Below are 16,661 nucleotides of genomic sequence, written 5' to 3'. Positions count from 1 at the left end.
CTCTGTGTGATGGGCACAGGACGCTTCCACTCAGTAGCATAGCTGGGGGGGAGCAGGGGGAGCAGCTAAGGGCATCGGGTTCCTCCGGTGGAGGTGTGGAGCAGCCGTTCGTTTTCCTGTTCGCACTCCTCTGCGGTGTGAAAATCGGGGCGGGGAGGCAGAAGCCCCACTTCCCTCCCAAAATGACGCGCAGTGGGGGAAGCCAGGACAACAGGGTGGGGCGGCAAGTGGTGGCCAGACTCTCACTGCCAGGGTCTAGTCTAGCTCAGGGTCCAGCTCAACCTCCTCCACGCGCCACTGGCCCCCAGTCCTCTTCCACCAGGTCAGCCCGGGCACTAGGGCCGGAACGGGGTGAGGCAGCAAGTCAAGCTGAGCAAGGCAGGCAAAAGCGAGTCTTGTCTTCATGGGCCGCTCACAATGACGTCCTTTTTGTGTGCAACTGCTGCAAAAACCTCCCGGGCAGAGAAGCAACAGGCCAAAATGCTGTTCCACAGCTGCCAAAGGAGCTCAGTTGGGAGAGCATTAGACTAAAGGCCCCTGGTTCAATCCCAGGCTTTGACAGGCCCTTTCATCCCTCTTTGTGCAGGGGGGGGGGGCTTAGAGGACGTGTTTCTCCATAATGGTACCAGTGGGGGGTGGGTGGTAGCCTCCTAGTCCTCTGAGCCGAGCTCACAGCAGCCGCAGAGGGGATACACCTTTCTGCGGGACAGACCAGGAGTCACACTGACCGGATTTACGTGAAGGAGAGCACATCAACATGGCTAATCTGTGGGGCATGGGGTACTAGGTGAGTGGCAGAGGCTTCAGGCACTGAGAGTTTGCCTGACCCCTCAGGGACACAGTGTGAGGTGTCAAGTATCAGAGGGGTAGCCGTGTTAGTCTGGTTCTGTAGAAGCAGCAAAGAATCCTGTGGCACCTTATAGACTAACAGACGTTTTGCAGCATGAGCTTTCGTGGGTGAATACCCACTTCTTCGGATGCAAGTAGTGGAAATTTCTAGGGGCAGGTTTATATATGCAAGCAAGAAGCAAGCTAGAGATAACGAGGTTAGATCAATCAGGGAGGATGAGGCCCTGTTCTAGCAGTGTGAGGTGGTGTCCCAGGGATCTCTATGAAAGGAGCAGAACAGGATTTACTTGGGGTGGGGAGAGAATTGAGAGTGTCTCAGGGGGTTGTACAGAGGTATTGCCCGGGTGAGGGACTGGCTAAAACACAGGCCTCGCCGTGAGCAGGATTTGAACCTGTGCAGGGGAACCCGATTGGATTTCAACTCCAACGCCTTAACCACTCGGCCATCACAGCTGTGAGCACAAAACTTCCCCCATGGCAGAGAAACGGGTAAAGAATCACAATGCCCAGGCGTGAATTCATCTGAACTACAGAATTCCCACCGCAAACCTGGCTCCCAAATCACAGGGGGGATTGGGGGTTTGTTCTCTTTGCTTAGCCATGTGCAGTCGCACAGAGAGCGCGTTTAAAAGTTTCCCCTCCCACAGAGCGGGAATGGGAAATGATTCTCAACTTGAAGCCTGATGTAGGGTGACCAGACGTCCCGATTTTATCAGGACTGTCCCGATATTTGCTTGTTTGTCCTGCGTCCCGACCGATGTTTGGTCGGGACACTGGACAAACAAACAATTTTGCCCTCTGCTCCGGCACACAGGCAGAGCCCGGAGGGACACTCGCCCCCCAACCCCGACCCCTCCTTCCCCCATTGGATCCCTCCCCAAATCCCCGCCCTGGCCCTGCCCCCAGCCCCACCCCCTCACTGCCCCATTGGATCCCTTCCCAAATCCTCGCCCTGGCCCTGCCTCTTCCCCAAGCAGGCGGCATCCTCCTCCCTCCCAGGTGTGCACACGGGCCATGGCCATGGCCGGGAGCGCAGCATGGAGGCTGCTCCAGCCCTGGAGCCTGCGGGGCAGCGCAGTGGGGCTGGGGGCAGTGCGGAGCGGGCAGGACCCATGTGGGCGGGGGCGGAGACACACGTGGGGCAGACACGCTCCTGCCGGGAGGGCCTGGGCCCGGCTGCCTGGTTCGCCCCTTGCCCGGGAGCTGCAGGAGGGACCTGGAGCGCGGCTCGGCTGCAGAGCTCGGAGCCCAGGCTGGGTCCAGGAGCGAGGGGATGGGGGAGCTGGGGGTGTATCGGGGGTTGGAGCCGAGAGTTGGGTGGAGACGGGGCTGTGCCACTGCCACCTAGCGGTTGGGGGGGGGGGAGCCGCCGGCTTTTTTTCTTTTGCTCCGCCCCCCGCGTCCCGATATTTCATCTTTGACATCTGGTCACCCCAGCCTGATGTGAGTGAGGATGTCTGGACCAAGGGGCCAGGGACTGGCCTTTGCTAGAGAAACCACTGTCAAGTTTGAGCCAATTAGGACAAGGCAGCAAATAAGAACAACCTCAGGTCTCAGTAACTGCTGCAGGTAGCAAAGTCCTACAGGCAGCAGTTTCTGGCACTACACCTGCACAGCTCTGAGAATAGGACCACGGCCTTCCGCCAAGCCCGAGCCCGCAAACTCAAAAAGTACGCTCCCCTGGCTGACGCCCTGCGAGCAAAGGGCTACGAGGTCTACACTGATGCCCTGATCGTTGGGGCCTTGGGCGCCTGGGACCCCCTTAATGAACGAGTACTGCGGACCTGTGGGGTGGGCCGTCGCTACGCGCGGCTCATGAGATGCCTAATGGTCTCGGACGCTATTCGGTGGTCCAGAGACATTTACACAGAGCACGTCACCGGCCACCATAAATACCAAGAGTGAGCCGGCGTGACTTCGCGCACCCACAAGGGGGAAGAGACCTGTAAACTTCCCCTGTTGGACTTTATCGCCTGAGCCCAGAACCAACCAAACTGAACTCTGCCCTGTGAGGGTCATCCTATCATCATTACCCAGTCCGCTCATTTACTTACGCCCACGACTATCCATAACCTGTTTGTATGAGTGATGTACCCTCACTGCTTGCTGGCTGTACCCTGAACTCACCCACTGTATACCCCGCATTGGGGACATGACAGACTGTGTATATGTATATGCCGTCCAATACCAAAACGCTAACATCCCCCTACAACCTGTATGTTACCCCCAATGACACAATAACTGACGCTTCAAACACTTTGTATCGTTTATTTTCAAATATTCTCTAATAAACTTTAATTCCTTTAGGGCTAACCTTAGACAAACAGCCGGGATCCCTTGCTGCTGCTTAGAAGGTGAGCCGGCTCCCTGAAGTCCAAGCAGCATCGTGGGGAGGGGGGAACAACAGTTTCTTCCTGACAGGGATTTTTATTCCATTCCCCCAGAGCTCAAGCTGATGGGGGCAATTGTTTGTGCAGGGCTCTGCCTCCTCGTAGGTGTGTGAGGAGGAGCAATCAACCAAGTCTTTTGTCCACGGATGATCCACGGTGGCTTGTCTGATGTCTCAGTCAGGGCCTTCTCTTGTTGGAAAGGAGACGACGCCTCTTCTGGTAAACTGGCATTTCACACTTGGTAATACTTCTCTCCTGACTGGTGGCGAGGCGGCGGCAAGGGTTTTTTACAGCTTTAGTGCCAACGCTTATATATCACCTTACAACATGGGCTACGGCTATTAAAGGTGAGAATAATGCATGCAGCAACTGACGAGCTTGTCATAAACTCTAAACACGTTTTTATAAAGCTAATGCCTGTTTTAACAACACTAACAAACAGTTGAGCAAGACTAGTTTCCAGCCATGCGTTTGTCACTTTTCAGTAAGGCCTAGGGGCCTTGGCATGAGCTGGCACCTGGTCTGCCAGTGTCAGAAGAGGATCTTCCCTCTTTTATCCCCGGGTGTCTGTACTGGGAGCAGTACTGTTCAACTTATTCATAAATGATCTGGGGAAAGGGCTAAAAAGTGAGGTGGCAAAATTTGCAGATGATACAAAATTGCTCAAGAGAGTTAAGTCCCAGGCAGACTGCCAAGAGCCACAAAGAGATCTCACATAACTGGTTGACGGGACAACCGAATGGCAGATGAACGTCGGTGCTCATAAGTGCAAAGTAATGCACATTGGAAAACATAATCCCAACTATCCCTATAAAACGATGGGGTCTAAATTTTCTGTTACCACTCGAGAAAGAGATCTGGAAGTCATTGTGGATAGTTCTCTGAAAACATCCACTCAATGTGCAGCAGAGTGTTGGGAATCCTTAAGAAAGGGACAGGTAATAAGACAGAAACTATCATATTGCCTCAATATCAATCCATGGTACGCCCACATCTTGAATACTGCGTGCTGATGCGGTCACCCCAATCGCAAAAAAGATATATGGGAATGGGAAAGATTCAGAAACGGACAACAAAGATGATGAGGGGATATGGACCAGCTTCCATCTAAGAAGAGATTCATAAGATTGGGACTTTTCATCTTGGAAAAGAGACGACTAAAGGGGGATACGAGGGAGGTCTATAAAACCATGACTGGCGTGGATCAAGTAAATAAGGAAGAGTTATTTAGTTCTTCTCATAACACACGAACTAGGGGTCACCAAATGAAATTAATGGGCAGCAGCTTTAAAACAAACAAAAGGCATTCTTTCTTCACGCACCACACAGTCAACCTGTGGAACTCTTTGCCAGAGGATGTCGCGAAGGCCAAGACTATAACAGGGTTCAAAAAAGCACTAGATAAATTCATGGAGGATAGGTCCATCCATGGTGCTTCGCCAGCGGTGTCCCTAGCTAGGTATCCCTGTTTGCCAGAAGCTGGGCATGGGCGACAGGGGATGGAGCACTTGATGATTCCCTGTTCTGTTCATTCCCTCTGGGGCACCTGGCATTGGCCGCTGTCAGCAGACAGGATACTGGGCTAGGTCTTTAACTTTGATGGGTAGCTGGGAAGATGGTAAATCAGACAGAACCCATTCGATAAACCTCTTCATTTCCTTGTTATTGCCCGGGTTTTTTTTGTTTTGGGGGGGGGGGGCAGTTGGCAATATTTGAGGTCATGTGTATATCCACAACTGCATGAGTTACATAGACTTCTCCCCACCCGGCCTACGTTGTATGTATCTTGGTTCGTAAGATCAAGACAATCTCGTTGAAGCAGGGTCAGTATGAAGTCTACCCTGCCATCTGTTGGTAATCTGTTGTCAAGGCCTTTTGGGGCTGATGTCATTTGCATGGTTACACCCACCCCGGATTGCATGATGGGAGTGCTTGACCAAATGGCTATTTCAGCTGCTGTGGGATGCCCTGTCTCTTTGTTATTGGGGCAGGAGTAATCCAGTGTATTTTCCTGTTGATTTTGGATCAAGGACAGAGTAACTGTACCTGGCATTTGAGGCCTGAGAGTGTCACCCTCACCTCGAAAGTTCTCACCATTAAGGGGTATGGGTTCCATAAGGCAAAATTTAGTGGGAGATTGGAATGGATGTTTGTTGGGCTTGTGGCTGTGCTGCTGTTCTTTTAGCTGGCCCTGGTGTATAAAAACAGAGGCAGTTTTGAATCTCTTCAAATTGTTGTTGGTGCTGCAGTTGCTTGCCCCAATCTTATGCTGTTAAATCTCTTTCATGGTGTCTTTTGCTCCTGAGAGGTAACAGGCTGCTCTGTGTGTGGTGTTATGGAGTGAGGTAACAAATGTTAGTTGCAGAAGAGGTGCATGTGCCTCAAAAGTCATGCCCCTCCTAAGCTTCAGTCTGTGAGTCCAATCTACAAAAATTCCTTGCAGGCTGAGTGGAAAAGAGCATTTTATCCCAACAATTAAGTTGTTGCAGTTTACTTTATTGCCATGATCTCATTCAGCACTATATTTCTACAAACTTCACTATTTAAGTGAGATCAAAAACTTCCAGCCAGAGTATATATCTAAATTTTTATTAAGCATCAATGATTTTAGGTGTGTGTTATAAAACAATATTTGTAATGAAATCATAAACAGCTCCATTTTTAACTGAAGAGAGAAAAAGTCCATAATATCTACATTTAGGAACTCCACAAAGTCCTATAACAAATATTCATTTTCACTTTCTCTTAATTCACTATGTTTTGGAACCCATGTCCCTTGTCTAACGAGATTTATGTACTTTTGGGTGAGTCCCGAAATCATGAACTGCTAAGTACCGTTCTACTGTCCTTGGTTCATATCACCAGGATTACTACACTTTATTACTCTTGCCCTAATAAGAAAGAGACTGGGGATCCCACAGCAGCTGAAATGTCCATTTGGACAAGCACCCCCATCATGCAATGCGGGGTGGGTGTGACCATGCACATCAGCAACAAAAGGCCTTTACAACACATCACCAACAGATGTCAGAGTAGAGTTCATTCTGACCCTGCTTACATCCTCCCCCGAGCCAAGAATTGGTGGTCCTGATAAATCACACTCCCTGTTATACCAACTCATTGGTATTGAATGCTGAAGTTATGGCTAGCAAAAGTAGCCACCCATCTCTGCCCTGTAGCATCCAGCTTAGCCCTTGTTAACACATAAGTCAGTGGATTGTTCTCTGTCCATACTTGAAACTGAGCACCAGACAAGTAGTCTCAAAATTTCTCAGTGATGGCCCATTTCAAGGCCAAGAACTGCAGCTGGTGGATGGGATAGCGAGTTTCGCTATCAGACAGTCCTCAGCTGGCAAAGGCTACAGATTTACATTTGCCTTCCACTTCCTGGTAGGAGAGTGCTCCCAGACCCTCCAAACTGGCATCAGCATGCAGGATACACGGTTTGTTTGGGTCAGCAAGAACTAGGACTGGCACATGAATCAGGCAAATAATGATTTCCCGTAAAGCCCTGTCATATCTCTCATCCCACCATGTCCCCAGTGGAGAGGAGAGGAGCCCCTCCCCTGTCCCAGGCCAGGCACACTAAATGTGTTAGGGTAAGATATCTATAGCCCAGACCTACCAGATTAGGTCTGCTGGGAGAAGGGGTTCTTCCGTCAGCCCAGACCCACCAGAGTTGTTGTTGCAGTGAGAGAGAAATATTTCTCATCTAGTTCTTAAATGCTCTGTAGAGAAGAGGCAGTTGGAAGTTTTTTCCCCCCCTTTCAGCTCAAATTGTTCCTCTCTCACCTCACTTTCTGTTTTAACCTGCTCTCTCTCTTTTTCCTGGCCTTGTTTCAGCAGGGTGGCAGGGCACAGCTCGGCTCCTGTCCCAGCATCAGGGTCCCAGCCCCAGCCCAGCTGGGCCCCCATTTCCAGGCAGCAAGGTAAGGGAGCAGGGAGGGCATGTTGGATAGAGGGCAGGGGAGTTGGGGAGGTGGATTAATGTTGGAGCAGTCAGAGGGCAGGGAACAGGGGGATTGAATGGTGGCAAGGGTCGGGGGGCAGTCAGGAAGGAGCAGGGGTTGGATGGGGTGGTGGGGGGCAGTTAGGGGTAAGGATTCCAGAGACAGTCAAGGGACAGAGAGAAGGGGTGGTTGGATGGGGTAGGGGTCCCGGGGTGCCATCAGGAATGAGAGAAGGGGTTGGATGGGCTGGCAAGGGGCAATCAGGAGACAGGGAAGGGGGTGGATAGGGCATGGGGGGGCTGTCAAGGAACATGGGGGGTTGGATGGGACAGGAATCGGGGGGGTGGCGCATGACTCCTCATGGGGTGAGGAGGAGGGAACCGGTTGTTAATATTTTGGCAGCTCATCACTGGCCTAGTTCCTTTGAAACTTAAAGTTTTAGAACAAGTACAGCCTACTGATAGTAGATAGAGAGAGAGTGGAGGAAGTAAGTCAGAATGATAGAGGGAAGTGCTCTAGCGAGGTGGGTTACCTCTTTTATAGGGCACAAGCACCGGAAATCCTTCCTCCTATGCCCAAAATTCATTCTTCACCCACAAAACACTAGGGTACGCTTACTTCATAGGCTAGTATGTTTGTGTGTGTTGATGACATGTACATATGCACATAAGTTCCCTTGTGGTGTACCTGTTAAGTCTGTGGGGTACAACACTGAAAAAAACCCCTATACCATTCTCCATTGTCGATTGGTCTAGGTAAAGGCCTTAGACAGGCGTGGGTACTTCTCTATTTAAGTAACAAGATAAAGGTCAAGTTTCCTTTCTGAGTAAAAGGTCACAATATAGATATGCTCGCTTTACCTTAGTTTAACATACAGGATATGGCCTGTATGTCCTCGTAAGTCATGTGCCCCTGCCCCCTAATCATTTTTATTGCCCACCGCTGGACTCTCTCCAGTTTGTCCACATCCCTTTTCATGTGGGTCCCAACCCTAAAAGTACTCACATTTCACCACAATGGCCCCCAAATGCCGGGTTTTAATATGTAAATAGGGTGCTGCCATGGTGACATCACTCCCGAGCTCTCCAGTGGAGCCTGCTGGCAGAGAACAAGGTGAAAATTAGCCAGGACGTCGCTCAGGCAATTCCCTCTGCTCCCAGCAGTTGGTATTGGAAAGCTCCAAGATCGCTCACTTCCCGTTTTCTCATCAGCTTCAGACCCCAGGGTTACAAATACACAAACCAGTTGGGAGTCTCCCCTGGGCTCAGGGTGTGGGGCTGCTCTGAGGGGATGGACTTGCACACTTGGGATATTAGTGCAAAGATACAATTTCAATTTCTCTTAGAGAAATCTGAGGATAATTTATATTTGGTAAAAATCTTATTTAGTGAAAGGAAAGCTGCATTGACAGTCTGGTTACTGGGGTGCAAAACACTTTCCACCTGGGAGAAACAAGAAGTTAGAATTAGAAATTTACATCATTTGTTCCAATGTTGGCACAGGTTTAATTTTGCTTCTGTGTAGGTTTGTTTCAGGCTGTGACTGTTTTGGTTTATTGGGTTGTTTTGTTTTTTTTAGTTGGAATGGAGCTTTTAATTGACATTTGCTGAATTTGAATGGCTGACCTGCAACACCAGTTTTGACATAGTTCTGCATATTTTATACAGATTTGGCCAGTATTCAAGGATTCAATTCCTTTATAGGAGGTTTTAGTGGTCAGGCTTATTTATTTTATGTTATTTTATCATCCTGCTGTAGCACACCTTTTAGATAAAATGTTGAAATTATTAATTTATGGCATTTGTTAGTTTTTGTTTTTAAAAACAAAGTTTTTCTTAATGTTTGGGTTTTAAATTAAACATTGTTTTTGGTTTCAATTTTTCATTTAGGTTTTGGTTATTGATGGGATCTTTAAGAACTTTGGATTTAATACTAAAATTTGGACAGCTTTAGATTATTTAAAGTAAACCCTGTTTAATACTCGGCTCTTTGAGCTCAGATGGGGTGAGTAGTCTCTTGGCCTATCCAAGGCCGTGATCAAGTGTCTTGATATTATGGGTCTTTTGGCCTTGAGATGAAAACCTGGTCTGTGTCTTGGGAACCTTGAAGAAACATTATCTAAGTTGTATCTGTTCTTATCAGTTTTATTTTAATAAAGGTTGTATTGCTCTAACCCCTGGCCGGGGGGAGAGGAGATGAGCCTGGCCTTTAACTGAGAAGGAGCAGAGGCATGGGAGGCATGGCCCCTGTGAAGGGTGGGGCCAGGTGATGGGGGGGGCGCAGCCCCCCCAATTTTTTTTGTCTAGCCCACCTCAGTCTCCCACCAAACGAGAAGAGTCTGATGCCACCCCTGCTGGTCACTGGGTGTCACTGCTGCGCCATGGGAAACAAGCTCTGTGCATCACCCAGATTGGTGGGAAAAACACTCTGTGCTTTACCGTGACTGGTCCGTGGGGGTCACTGCGCCTAGAAGGCAGAGACACACTGTGCATTACGCCACCTGGCCACTGGGTGTCACTGCTGCACCAACGGAGACACCTTCTGTGCATTACCCTGAATGACCATGAGGTGTCACTGCTGCACCAACGGAGACACCTTCTGTGCGTTACTCTGACTACCCACTGGATGTCACTGCTGCGCCAAGGGAGACATAAGAACGGCCAGACTGGTTCAGACGCAAAGTCCATCTAGCCCAGTATCCTCCTGTCTTCTGACAGCGGCCAGTGCCAGGTGCCCCAGAGGGAATGACCAGAGCAGGGAATCATCCAGTGATCCATCCCCTGCCGCCCATTCCCAGCTTCTGGCAAACAGAGGCTACAGGCACCATCCCTGTCCACCCTGGCTAATAGCCACTGATGGACCTGTCCTCTGTTCATTTATCTAGTTCTTTTTTGAACCCTGTTATAGTCTTGTCCTTCACAACATCCTCTGGCAAGGAGTTCCACAGGTTGACTATGCAACTGCCCTGAGTTCCCTCCCCCCCACCCCGGGTTGTATCTGGAAAAGAGGATGAGGATGAGGAGAGCCATGATGTGTCTGTCACTGGCTGGTGCCTCAGTTTCCTCTAGGCAGCAGTGCTCCAGGCTCCTTTGGTCAGTTCCCATGCAGCTGTGTCGGGGGAAGGGGGAGTAGAGGCTCATGGTCCCCAGCCCACACCCCTCCCCCAGCAGCTGGGGAACTCAGGCCAAATGTAACCCTGGTAGCTGGGCCAGGATTAGCCTGGGCCGGGGTAGGGCTGGGGAGGAATTGCGGGGGAGACAGATGCACCCGCTGTGAGGGGAGATCCTCCCATTCCCTGCCAACCCCCCTCACTCCTTGCAGCATGGCACCCCCTAGCACTTCTTACTCTGCCATGGGGGTGTCTGCTGCCTGCTTCTCCCTTAGCATCATCTCTCCCCCGGGGCACTGGTGTTTCCCATCCTGTGCAAACAGGCAGGCCCTGGTGTGCCCCATGGCACTGCCCTGCAATTGGGGGGGCAGCTGTTGGATGGAATATGGGGGTGGGCAAGGCTGGGGACCAGGACTCCTGAGTTCTCCCCCCAACTCTGGGAGGAGAGGGGAGGGGGGTTAGTGGGTAGAGTGAGGGAGGGTTATAGGTAATAATTGGAGATATACCAATCTCCTAGAACTGGAAGGGACCTTGAAAGGTCATTGAGTCCAGCCCCCTGCCTTCACTAGCAGGACCAGTTTTTGCCCCAGATCCCTAAGTGGCCTCCTCAAGGATTGAACTCACAACCCTGGGTGAGGGGCAGGGCTGGGCTCCTGCTTTTTCTGGTTTTCTCCACCTCCTGCAGCTGCCTTGGTCCTTTCAGTGCATTTCCTGTTCCAAATTCATTTGCTGACTTGTGCAACCCACTCCAGAGGTGGCTGCATCTCAGTGTTGGGTGAGGCATCCTTAGCGGCATCACCTCCTAACTGTGTCTCTCTCTCCCTGCAGGTGACCCTGCAGCACTCGGCAAACATCCGCAAGATCGTGGGGGGCGCTTTGAGCATTGGGCAGGCAGGGGCCAGGTGCCCAGCCCCCCCCAGAGAATGGGACCCAGCCCCCCCTACTTTTTACAGGAATTGAAGAGGGGCAAAGGGGGGTAAATCAGAGGAGGGGGGTGGCCAGGGTTTGAGCAGGGGGTGGAAATTGACTGGTCGGGGGGTCAAGCAGCTGGAGGCAGAGTTAGGAGAGGGGCTGAAGTGCAAAGTCAGGGACGGGGGAAGGAGCCGGAGTTCAGCCCAGGGGGAGGCGCTGCCAGAGGGTTAAACCCCGGCACAGGCAGGGGCAGAGGGGTAACAGTTACCCCGGGGGGGCTGAGACTCCAGTGTTTGCAAAAACAGGGTGGGGGGAGCAGAGGGGCTTTTCTATTTCCCCTCCCACAGGCAGCACCTCTCAGCATGGGCTTCCCAGGGCTGGGCTCTTAAAGGCACAGGCATCCCACTGCCTAGACACTGCAGCTCCTCTCTGATGTGACCTACTGAGGTGCTGCAGTAGGAGACTCAATTCAGTGAAACCGGGCATTCCCTATACGCCCCCAGCCAGGGAGCTGTGCATCCCCCCCCCCCCCGAATTTCCCCAACACCCCCCCCCCAGTGGTCAGGTAGTTACATGCAGCGCTGCCAATGTTGTCACTGGCTGCAAATCTGAATGGAAATTGCAACGTTAACACTCACTTTAAAATCAGATCCAAGGTATGAAAAATACCTGTACCTGAGAAAGTAAAATAGGATTGAAAAGTCTGGACAAAGCCTGGTTGTGTTTGCTGTTGTGTTTGCTGACAATGTCGGTGCATTGGCTTTGGCAATGTTGGCCAACCTCAGAATTTCAAATGACGATTTGGAAGCAAGGTGTGAATAAGCTCTCCCCTGACAGCTAGTGATGAGCCAGGGTTGGGGGAGGCTTTGGGACCAGACTGTATTTACATGAACTCACCTACTCTGCTGAGGTGTCCAGCAGACAGAGCTGGGCCGCCTCTGCTCTAGGTGCCCAGAGGAGGAGGGAAGGTGTGTGGGGCTCCAGCCTGGGGCTCTTCTCCCTCCTGCCAAGCCCTCACTATCAATCCCCGCCCTGCCCCTTCTTTCTTCAAGCGCCATGTGGGCCAGAGGAAAAGTGTGGCAGGAAGCACCAGGGCCAAACTTGTGGGCACCAGGTGAAGCAGCAAGAATCCCAACCATCAGGGTAGCAAGTTCTAGAGCCCCAACCCATTGTGGCCACCCCAGCCAAAACCCTAGCTCTAGGAGGTGTGAGTCACCCAGCAGGAAGGGGAGATTGGTTCTTGCACAGCTGGAGACAGGGAAGTTGAGCACTGGGAGCTCCAGGGCTTTACCACAAGCCCCCACTGAGATTTGAACTCAGATTGCAGGATTCAGAGTCCTGAGTGCTGCCCATTACACCATGGGACCAGTTCATACTACCATCTTTGCACAGTGGTGACCCTCATGGGGCTGGTTTGTGTAAGGGGCTCTTGGCCCTTTACTAAAACTTAGTGTGTGTGTGTGTGTGTGTGTGGGTGGGGGGGGGGTTGGTTGGCTAGTTCCCAGCACCAATAGAAGGGGGAAGGGTCAATGGGAAATCAGGCCCCTGAGACTGACAGTCCCCAGGGGCAATGGGGAGAGGCCAAAGCTCCAAGTTAGCCGCACTGACAGGCCAGGCAGTGTAATGAGGGAGTCACCAGGCCAGGGGGTCCCGTCCTCCGTGGGAGCTGGAACTGCCTGGGCCAGAGTGGGGCAGAGCTAAGGAGCGAGCAGGAGCCCAAGAAGAGCTGGGGAGCAGAGCTGTGCAGGTGTAGTGCCAGAAACTGCTCCCTGTAGGACTTTGCTACCTGTAGCAGTTACTGGTACCTGAGGTTGTTCTTATTTGCTGCCTTGTCCTAATTGGCTCAAACTTGACAGTGGTTTCTCTAGCAAAGGCCAGTCCCTGGCCCCTTGGTCCAGACATCCTCATTCACACCAGGCTGGGGTGACCAGATGTCAAAGATGAAATATTGGGACGTGGGGGGCAGAGCAAAAAAAAAAAAGTCGGAGGCTCCCCCCCCCCCACCGCCAGGTGGCAGTGGCACAGCCCCGTCTCCACCCAACTCTCGGCTCCGACCCCCGATACACCCCCAGCTCCCCCATTCCCTCGCTCCTGGGCCCAGCCTGGGCTCCGAGCTCTGCGGCCGAGCCGCACTCCAGGTCCCTCCTGCAGCTCCCGGGCAAGGGGCGAACCAGGCAGCCAGGCCCGGGCCCTCCTGGCAGGAGCGTGTCTGCCCCACATGTGTCTCCGCCCCCTGCCCACATGGGTCCTGCCCCCTCCGCACTGCCCCCAGCCCCACTGCGCTGCCCCGCAGGCTCCAGGGCTGGAGCAGCCTCCATGCTGCGCTCCCGGCCATGGCCATGGCCCGTGTGCAGACCTGGGAGGGAGGAGGATGCCGCGTGCTTGGGGAAGAGGCAGGGCCAGGGCGAGGATTTGGGAAGGGATCCAATGGGGCAGTGAGGGGGTGGGGCTGGGGGCAGGGCCAGGGTGGGGATTTGGGAAGGGATCCAATGGGGCAGTGAGGGGGTGGGGCTGGGGGCAGAGCCAGGGCGGGGATTTGGGGAGAGATCCAATGGGGCAGTGAGGGGGTGGGGCTGGGGGCAGGCCCAGGGCGGGGATTTGGGGAGGGATCCAATGGGGGAAGGAGGGGGCAGAGTCGGGGAGGTGAGTGTCCTCCGGGCTCTTCCTGTGTGCCGGAGAAAAGGGCAAAATTATTTGTTTGTCCAGTGTCCCGACCAAACATCAGTCGGGACGTGGGACAAACAAGCAAATATTGGGACAGTCCCAATAAAATCGGGACGTCTGGTCACCCTACACCAGGCTTCAAGTTGAGAATCATTTCCCCTTCCCGCTCTGTGGGAGGGGAGACTTTTAAACGCGCTCTCTGTGCGACTGCACATGGCTAAGCAAAGAGAACAAACCCCAAATCCCCACTGTGCTTTGGGGGCCAGGTTTGCGGTGGGAATTCTGTAGTTCAGATGACTTCACGCCTGGGCATTGGGATTCTTTACCAGTTTCTCTGGCATTGGGGCAGTTTTGTGCTCACAGCTGTGATGGCCGAGTGGTTAAGGCATTGGAGTTGAAATCCAATAGGGTTCCCCTGCGCAGGTTCAAATCCTGCTCACAGCGAGGCCTGTGTTTTAGCCAGTCTCTCACCCAGGCAACACCTCTGTACAACCCCCTGAGACACTCTCAATTCTCTCCCCACCCCAAGGAAATCCTGTTCTGCTCCTTTTATAGAGATCCCTGGGACACCCCCTCACACTGTGTCCCTGAGGGGTCAGGCAAACTCTCAGCCCCTGAAGCTTCTGCCACTCACCTGGTGCCCCATAGATCAGCCATGGCCCTGGTTCTGCTCCTCTCTCTAGAGTGTGAAAGGAGCCAAGTCAGCGACTCCATGGGAGCTACGGGGCTGCAGAACCAACAAAGAAAAAATAGGTGCTCAGCGCCCACTGGCAGCCAGCTGCCCCCCCCACACACACACTACAGGCCTTGCTGACAAGCTCCTCCTCTTCCCCTTCAGTGACTTCCACTTGCCAGTGATCAGCTGTTCAGTGGGGTGCAGGAGGCGCTGGGTGGGGGCGGGAGAGGATGGGACAGGGGTTGGGGGAGAAATGGGGAGATTTGTCCTGGGCCCTGCACCGCTCTAGGGCCAGCCCTGAAGGGAAGCACCGACTATCACAGTGACAATACAACTGACCAGCCTTGCGGGGGAGGCTGAGGGAGATCCGCACTCACCAGGTCTCTTCTCTCCCCGACGGAGAGCCAGACACTGCTCTCTCCTGGCGCTCACTCTAGCAGCTGGACGCCAAGGAGCCATTTCCCCACAGGAAGTACATTGAGTGCCCCTGGGGGGCTGGCACTGCTGCTGCCTGTGGGCCCATGTCATAGGTCTCACCCCCACTTAGAGCTGTTGGGTTCCAATATGGGGACCTGCATGAATCCTTCTTCTAAACTAAAATCCTAGTTTAGATCTGGTAAAGCTGCCACCACCCAATCAGGTACGTGGATTGGGACACATTCCTTCCCCAAAATCCTTGGGGATCCCAAGAGCCCCAAATCCATGGAGTTCTTACACCCGGGAGAAATAAACCATTCCCTCCTGCTTTCTCCCCCCTCCCTTTTCCTAGGAGAGATACCGGGATTTAACTACAGAGGAATGCCTCCCCCTCCCCTTTCCCTGAGAATCCACCCAAGGAAAGATCAACCAAGTCCTTAATAGAAAAGAATTTATTAAAGAATAAAAAAGAAAGTCACTGTCTCTGTAACCAAGATGGAACAATATACAGGGTCTAAACTTATCAATCTTTGGAGAGAATTCCCCCTCCTTTCTTTCTCAGCAAAAGCAATAACAGCAATAGAAATAAAGAATTTCTCCAGCAAACACACAATTGCAAATGTAGAAATCAAATTATAAGACTAATCCGCCTTTTTAATTAATACTCACTATTGAATAGTAGGAACTACTCCAGGAGAACTTGGAGATATGACTGGCCTCTCTTAGATCCAAAAAGAGAACACACAGAGCCAACAAAGAACACAGACAAAAGCTTCCCTCCACAGAGATTTGAAATTATCCTGTTCCTTGATTGGTCCTCTGGTCAGGTGTTTCTCAGGTTACTGAGCTTGTTAACCCTTTACAGGTAAAACAGACTTTAACCCTTAACTATCTGTTTATGACAGCCCGGCAGGGGGACTGATGTCTGCACAGACTCTCAGCTGCCAGGCCAGAGGGGGCACTTGGGACCTTACCAGACTGGCTCAGTGAAGACGGGGGGTTGACAGAGCAATACAGACGCTCTCCAGAGCACGGAGCAGCATCCGCCCATGCAGCCAGGCAATGAGCATTTCCCACAGCCTGGAGCCGAGGGGGAGGTGGCAGCTGCTGTTCCAGCTCCTCGGGGACAGGCTCTGTCAGCCAACAGCCACTTCTTACTCCCCACAGCTAAGGGCGTTGGGTTCCTCTGGTGGGGGTGTGGAACAGCCGTTCATTTTACTGTCCTTTTTGTGTGCAATTGCTGACAAAAACATCCCAAGCAGAGAAGCAGCAGGCCAAAGTAGCTCAGTTGGGAGAGTGTTAGACTGAAGATCTAAAGGTCCCTGGTTCAATCCCAGGCTTTGGCAGGTCCTTTCATCCCCTTTGTGCAGGAGGCACCCTGTTCTCAGGGAGCATAGGCAGCAGGTTTGCATGACTTTTGGTGGTGCCCCCCCGCTCCCGCCCTGTAAGCCGATATAAAATGAAGCTACCACGCGTCGGCACCACAAGATTACAAGGGTCAATTAAAAGTGGAAAGTCAGAAGCAGCACTTGCCTACTTCAATATACGGTATTATATTTTGTTGCACCTGCTGTGACAAAGTGGGAATGTTCTTAATGTTTTCTCTGAATACTGTGTGTGTGCCTCAGTTTCCCCTGCAAGGTGCCAACTGACGGTGTTGGGGACAAAGAGATCAGGTGGCCTCCTTGTCCGGA

At 52.3% G+C, this 16,661-nt stretch overlaps 3 non-coding genes across 3 annotated transcripts; 2 read left to right on the top strand and 1 right to left on the bottom strand.

Moving 5' to 3' along the window:
• Positions 1-1,220: 1,220 nt before the first annotated feature.
• Positions 1,221-1,302, bottom strand: TRNAS-UGA. The gene has a single exon. It is a non-coding gene; the product is annotated as a tRNA-Ser (tRNA).
• A 12,934-nt stretch (positions 1,303-14,236) lies between these two features.
• Positions 14,237-14,318, top strand: TRNAS-UGA. Its single transcript has one exon. It is a non-coding gene; the product is annotated as a tRNA-Ser (tRNA).
• A 1,922-nt stretch (positions 14,319-16,240) lies between these two features.
• On the top strand, positions 16,241-16,313 carry TRNAF-GAA. The gene has a single exon. It is a non-coding gene; the product is annotated as a tRNA-Phe (tRNA).
• Positions 16,314-16,661: the final 348 nt, after the last annotated feature.

This window comes from Mauremys mutica, chromosome 22 (assembly GCF_020497125.1).
Source record: "Mauremys mutica isolate MM-2020 ecotype Southern chromosome 22, ASM2049712v1, whole genome shotgun sequence".
Lineage (NCBI taxonomy): Eukaryota > Metazoa > Chordata > Testudines > Geoemydidae > Mauremys > Mauremys mutica.
The sequence above is the reverse complement of the archived record's forward strand: the minus strand, read 5'-3'. Positions and strand labels throughout refer to the sequence as shown.